Source organism: Apium graveolens, chromosome 6, assembly GCF_009905375.1.
Source record: "Apium graveolens cultivar Ventura chromosome 6, ASM990537v1, whole genome shotgun sequence".
Taxonomy (NCBI): Eukaryota; Viridiplantae; Streptophyta; class Magnoliopsida; order Apiales; family Apiaceae; genus Apium; species Apium graveolens.
The window spans coordinates 57,023,926-57,031,236 of NC_133652.1; the positions used below are offsets into that span (position 1 = coordinate 57,023,926).

A 7,311-nucleotide genomic window follows, 5' to 3' on the forward strand; every position below is an offset into this window, starting at 1 on the left:
CATCAGCGCGGCGTTGGTAAAAGAAGAAGAGGGTCACCAGTCACCGGTATATTACGTGAGTAAGAGATTGCTGGATGCAGAAACTAGATACACCCGCATGAAAAATTAGTATATGTCCTCATCCTTGCGGCACGAAAGTTAAGGCCATATTTTCAAGCTCATCAGATAGAGATCCGCACCGCTTATCCTCTCAGGTATATTTTACACACTACACCATAAATGACCTATAGTAACACCAAGAAAATGTTACAACAGGCCCAAAAAAATGTTATCAAAGCCAGAAAAAGCCCTAAGGTAACATAAAATTTAAGTTGCTTTTTTTCGAGTTATCTTTGGCCCCTAAGGTAACATTACTTTTGCCCTAGTGTAACATTGACATTTGTGTTACAATAGCAGTCAAAGGTAACATCAAACTATGTCTATAGTATCACACTATGTATGTTACTTTCGCACTTAGAATTTGCAAAAAAATTGGACCCCACATGTGGGCCTACCTATGGGCCACAAAATCATTGTAACATTTTTTTCCCTACTGTAACAATTTTATAATGATCTGTATTATATTATACTAGTTTGTTTGTAACATTGAAGTACCTAATCTAACATATTTCTCAAAAAAAAATTGATATGATTTATTTGTAAATTGAACATGGCATAAACCTGTTTTCATAAAAGTCAACATATGAACAATTCAAATCGGTTTTCACAAACCCCCACCAAATACTACTTCAATTTTCACACATTTCACCATCAACTCCGCATAATCCAAAGAACAAGTACATAGTCTATAGTCTAGAGTACGATAAATTAAAATCTGAAATCTAGTACGATAACACTTGGAGTACGCAAAAGAAGATAGTAAAAAACAGTGATGCCACTGTGAGATTAATTGCAACCCCTCCTGCTTTCAAGCTCGCAATCTGGATCCTCGGTAAATCTTGTGATGGTAGCATCTCATGTCATAATAGTAATAGATCCATCCAACTGAACACACTGAACTCTGGCCTGCAAAAGGTTTCAACATCAAGCAAATTATTATGAACAATGCGTTAGTTAAACAAGATCATATTGTTAAGTAAATTTAAATAGTTTAGCAGCTTCATATTGTTCCGTCAAAAAGGTCATTAACAACCGAAATGTAAGAGTAAAAGTACATTATCTACAAAAATACAGCAAAAGAATGCGATTAATCAAGACAATTAACTCTAAGAACAAAAGAATACAATTAATCAAGAAATTACCAGCAGTGTTTTGATCTTCGTGGTCAATTTCTTGACGGAGAGCTGCTTCTTCATTTCTGAGTTCAATAGGTATTAGCTTTCCCTCTGTTCAAAACCAAACAGTAATATAATCACAAATCAAAATAAAAATGCAATTACTCGTAAATTAAACAACCAAACGTACGACTATGATAGTTGTTTCTTTCTAGTTTGAGAATAGTACAGGTAGGTTTATGGAACTAATATCTAATAAATCACTTATGATTGAACAAGAATAAATTTATCTAATTTGTGAAATTCTGTTGTCTTAAAACTATATCTTTTGGAATAACCAATATAAGATATTAATGCTATAATAGCAGAAGCTGTGGAAATCCAAAACAGAAGCGTCCACATGCCAGCATCTTTGAAATACACAAGAATTATGTTTGAGAAAAGTGACCCTACATTTAGTGCAAAGTAGAAGTAGCCGAAGAAAACTGCTTTAGACTTTTGTTGCTTTGGTTTTTTTTCATCAAATTGATCTGCTCCAAAGGTAGCTAGACTAGGCTGATGGCCACCATAGCCAAAGGCCACCAAGTAAATTGCTAGGTAAAATAATCCAATGCCACCGTAAGAGAGTGAGAGTACAGACCAAACAAAATAGTAAAGTAGAAAAATCACCAGCACAAGTATCAGCTGAAAGATTGTAGAGGTCATAAATCTTCCGCAATATGAGTCACTAAAAAAGGCTCCGATCAATGAGCACATATAAACCGTGCCGGTCCAATTGCTAACATTATTTGCAGCAGAAGCAGTATATTGACCGAGAACAACTATAGAACTGTTAACCAACCCTTTTTATTTAGTTGATGCAGGAGCTCATCAACTACTGTTCCGGATTCAAATCAATATATCAAGCACTTCCGACAACACAGAGCCACTGTCCGACAAACAATGCAGCACAATTGATGTTGGGATTGATGGAGCTAAATTCAGTAGTTGACAGGGAAAAACTCTTAGAAATGCCGAAGCAAGTGTCTCCGCTTCTCACTCCAAACACCTAATCACATGTTGGAACTGATGCTTTTGCAAACCTCCCTGTTAATAAAAATAAAACATTTAAAAAAAAGTTGCAACACAAATGTAAAAAGTGAAATTCTCAAGAGTCAAAGTAACAGATAAATGGATCCAGATACTTACTAGTCACAATTGGCCGGCTTTCAGCAATTGTAAAGATGAGAAGAAGTACCTTGAAGAAGAGTCGAATCAAGTGTAAGAACGAGAAATGCACTTCTATTGTCTCTTATCCCGACCATTTTACAACTTGTTCTTGAAGAAGTACCTTGTAAGCCTGTTCTAACTATAGAATGTTCTATAAATAAACAAGCAGTACTACACAATCATAACTGAAAAGTAAAATTCCCTAAGCCGGGCCATAAAAAATATTGACTGTTTGTCTACTCCGCTATTCCATCTACAAAGATCAGACAAAAATAAAGGCTTAGCAATTCAAGATGTAAGATCTTTGGCTCTTACCTCATTCTCAGCCCACACAAAGCCTGAAAACAACCCAATGTTCTTTTTTAATGTGTGCACCTGCAATATAATGTTGTGATGAATACCTAGCTAACTTATAATAGATCAAATCTTAAAGTAATTTGATTAATGAGAACAAACAGATTTACAAGGGAATTTAGAGAAATATTAATAATTAGCATAACTATGAGAATTATTTTTTTCCAATAATAACAGAACTGCATAAAATACTACCTTCGCCTTCTTCCCAAAAAGGATAATATACAGAAGCTGCGGGTTATCATCAGGTTTTACCTTCGACAGCTTGAAGGCCACTGAAAAAAAATTTAACAACATCAAACTCAAAGAAACCCAAATCTTCTAAGATAGTGTCACATAATGCAATATTTTTATAGATGGCTAAAATCATTAGAATAAATATTCATGCAGCAGTAGTTTGGACAACTCTTGTAAAAGTAAAATATAGTAAATAATCTATTCAATAAATTATATTGGCGCTGAGAAAACCCCTATAGAATAGCCTGATACATGATCTTCACATCAATTATGTTCTATAAACCATATACAGAACTCGAGAACATTCTGTGAATTATATAGCTGAGTTCAAACATTGAAACTATGATATGAAGCCACACACAAAAACGGTGGTATACATACACGCTGAAAAAAAAATCTAGTAGCATATATGAAATGACGTGCCCATAAAACTCAATAAAGCCTGTGTGGGTAATTAACAAAGAAGTTCAAATTTTATCTGATTGGTAGTTTATCAAATCAATAATTACTGCTTAAAATTGACTGGTAATTGAATTTTGAGATGTTGAACATATATATACATATTTACATTCTAAATTATAATATATCTCTAATGACAACTAACAACGTTAATATTACGCTCGCCACTTTATCAACTAAATCATTTAACAATAAATCTCCAAACCATTACAAATCTCAGAAAATAAATCGCCGAATGAAAATTTAAACAAACATGGAGATTGTTAACGAACTTGATTCTTACAAAATAAACCAAAACCATAACATACACACAAAATCAGAAAGAGATAGAGAGGGAGAGGGAGAGCGAGAGGGTATATAACTGTACCTTAATGTAGATCGCAAGCTGATTTGACTCCCAATTCCAATTAAAAAAACCCCAATTCCAATTAAAAACCCTGACTGGAATTCGTGAGATATTACCAATATAAAATCCTAGCTCCAATTAAACTAATCTAATTCAATTGAAAGCTGAGAGGGCGATTGAGAGAGAGAAGTTTAGATTGAGAGAGCGATTGTGAGAGAGAAGTTTAGCCCAAATAATTTGAGAGCCCGCCTCGCTAAGAGCCCAAGTACATTCCAAAAAACTACTCCTAATTTTATTTTATTTTTGATAAATTTTTAAGTTTAAATATGGCTCAAATTTTTTATTAATAAAAAATTATCAGCCACTAATTAGTACAGTTTACAAAATTAACAAAAAAATATTTTGTAAATCTTAGCTAATCTTAATATTATTATTTAATTATATTATCAAAATTGATATTTTTCAAGTCAAATAATTATATATATTTAATTATTTGTAAAATATTATTTTTTTTATCCATTAAAAGCCTATTGTAACATAAATTTTCACATGTTACCATATGTAACACTTTGATGCTATAGTAACATGTTACAAAGGCTATTGTAACATAAAAAATACTACGTTGCGGTAGGCTAAGATGGACATACCTAAGGTAACATAATTTTGTAACACTCATGATTAAACCATTGCGATAGGCCATCTATGGTGTAGTGACATAAGCCAGAGTCGTCAGAGAGAATGCTAAAATAGGCAGTGGAATTGGGGCAATTTAATCTGGAATATTGCCCTCGCACGGCCATCAAGGGACAAGCGTTGGCTAACTTCATACTCGAGTTCGATTCTGAGGTAGATGATAAGGCTATAGTGTTGGCATAACCTTCTTCACCGGGAAATGCTCATTTCGAAACAAAATAAGAGTTCCCACACTCTTCGTGGATCTTGCACGTTGATGGGGCCGTGAATAATAATGGAGTAGGAGTCAGGATTGTTTTGGTTACCCCGGAAGGACATCATTTGATGAGTGCCATTCACTTGAAGTTTTATGGCCTAAAGATAGCTTTGGAAGTGGGAGTCGTGAATTTGATAGCTCAGAGCGACTCGGAGTTAGTAGTAAATCAAGTCAATAGGGGGTTCCAGGCCTGAGGACCTCAAATTGAGTTGTATATGAGATGTGTGCAGCGTTTGCTTAGAAATTTTGGAAATGCCAAGTTGGAGGGCGTGCTAAAAGAAGAAAATAACAATATGGATGCCTTGGAAAAGATGGGTTCACAGATGGACAACATTCTGCTAGGATAAATTCCTTTAGGAATTCAAGAAATTCCAAATATTCCAGAAGTAAGTGTGTTTCAAATGCAAGAAATCCCACAAGAAACTTGGATGACCCCTATTCATAACTAAATCTGGGCAGGGACTTTGTTAGAGGATGAAAGGCATATGTCATAGCCTACTCGTTTATTCGAGTATTTTACTCAACTCAAATAAGAATGTAATAAGTAAATAGTGGATTAATCATCAGAGAGATCTCACAATGTAACATCTGTCAAAGAATAAAGAAACATTGTTCATCTGCAGACTTGAAGATTCACTGGAAGAAGTTCAAGAATTTGATCATGCCTCAGTGATATAAATCAAGATCGTGGATTTAATCAAGTGACAGAGATCTCGTCAAGGTATCATTTATTACAAGGATTCAATCAGAATAAAAAAGTCAAGACATGAAGAAACGTCACGAAAGTTAGTCACTCATGAACCAGACAGTACATCGAGTGTCAGCATTGAAGTGGCGGAATTGATTCATAAGTCTCAGTGACTTTCAGAAGATTGTCAGAAGAATGGATGCTGCTAAGGGTTAGTATTAATTCTCTATTAATTAATTAAGTCATATAATTTAATTAAGAAAATAAATTATATCTGCAAAGATTAATTTATTGATTAATTGAATTAAATTGATTAATTAATTTAGAATTAATATTAAGGATTTACAAGATTTTAATTGGTTTAAAATCTGCTTAAATTCAGCAAGACAATTCATTTGAACTAGTATGACAATCGGTATGACAATTGATAGTCATACCGAAAGTCATGCCAATACATTTAATTGTCTTATTAGAATTTCTGTTTAGATTAAAATCAGTTATTAATTCAGCAAGACAATTTATTTGAACTAATATGACAATCGGTATGACAATCTATAGTCATACCGAAAGTCTTGCTAGCTCATTTTTAATTGTCTTGCTAGTTGTAAACATTGTCCTACCGAAAGTCTCACAAGCTTAAAGGATTGTCATTCCAATTCAATCTACTCGGCTGTGTTATTTAAAAGAAGCAGAAGACCAGTTCATAAAGATAGGCAATCAAACAGAACAAAAACAAAAGAACAAAAGCAAAAGGAGCAGATAAAATATTTCATCTCATCTGCAACTTCAAGATCAATTTCTAGATTGTAAAGTTAAATCCAATCAACTAGAAATACTTATCTTGTTCTTGTGTATCAATCTAGCGGATTAAAATCCCTAGAACTTAATCTCAAATCGCATTTAGCATTTGATCTTTTAATTACAAAAATAGAAAAAGTTCATGTCGAATTTATTCTAAATTTGTAATAATTGATTTGAGATTAATCCCTTGTAACCGATACCGTAGTTGTAACACCTTTCAAGTTTAATAAAAGTTTTATTTAACTTGAATTTTGTTTCACAATTTTATTCCGCATTTTATTCGATTAAACGGTATTGTTTGCATTCAACCCCCCCTTCTACAAACAAATTGGGACCTAACAATTGGTATCAGAGCCTTCTGATTAACGTACAAATCTAGATCCTAGACTTTTGTGTTTCTTTCACTTCTTGAATTTTTTATTCACTCAAAAAATTCATAATGACTACACAAAAAGTTGGAACCGTTAAAATTCCACTTTTCGATAAAGAAAATTATGTTATGTGGAAGAAGAAGATGCTACTGTTTTTACAGGTTGCTAATCCCAAATATTTGCAAGTGTTGAAGAAGGGTCCAAAAATTCCTATGGTTATGGAACCAGAGGTAATAGAAAATGATGTGGTGATCACCAAAGCGAGAACTTATGTGAAGGATCCTGAGGACTTCTCTCCTGCTGAAATAGAAGAAGCTTCCCTGGATGCTAGCCTTCAATTAATCTTAGTAGATTCCCTTAATCCCCTGATGAATAGACATGTGATGAATTGTAAAGATTCCAAACATATCTGGGAAACTATTGAGATTATTAATGAAGGCACAGAGGAAGTTAGGGAGAACAAACTAGAAATCCTAACCTCTGAGTATGAATACTTTAAATCCAATCCAGGAGAAGGAATCACTGAAGTGTTTGAGAGGTACAATGCATTGATCAACAACCTGAACATTAATGGTAAATACTATTCCATCAGGGAGGTCAACAAAAAGTTCCTTTTAACACTGCCAACTCATCTCGAACATAGAATCACTGCCATAAGAGAAGCAAGAGATCTGAGTGAGATT

The 7,311-nt window shown here is 33.7% G+C and overlaps 1 long non-coding RNA gene across 3 annotated transcripts; it reads right to left on the reverse strand.

Moving 5' to 3' along the window:
• Nucleotides 1-716: 716 nt before the first annotated feature.
• Nucleotides 717-4,035, reverse strand: LOC141668401 (uncharacterized). Of its 3 annotated transcripts, none has more exons than XR_012553050.1 (7): nt 3,841-4,035; nt 2,973-3,052; nt 2,739-2,798; nt 2,403-2,562; nt 1,884-2,300; nt 1,242-1,325; nt 717-1,005 (listed from the first exon to the last, which is right to left on the reverse strand). It is a non-coding gene; the product is annotated as an uncharacterized LOC141668401 (long non-coding RNA). The 3 variants fall into 3 exon arrangements; XR_012553051.1 differs by having other exon boundaries at nt 1,668-2,300; XR_012553052.1 differs by lacking the exon at nt 2,973-3,052.
• Nucleotides 4,036-7,311: the final 3,276 nt, after the last annotated feature.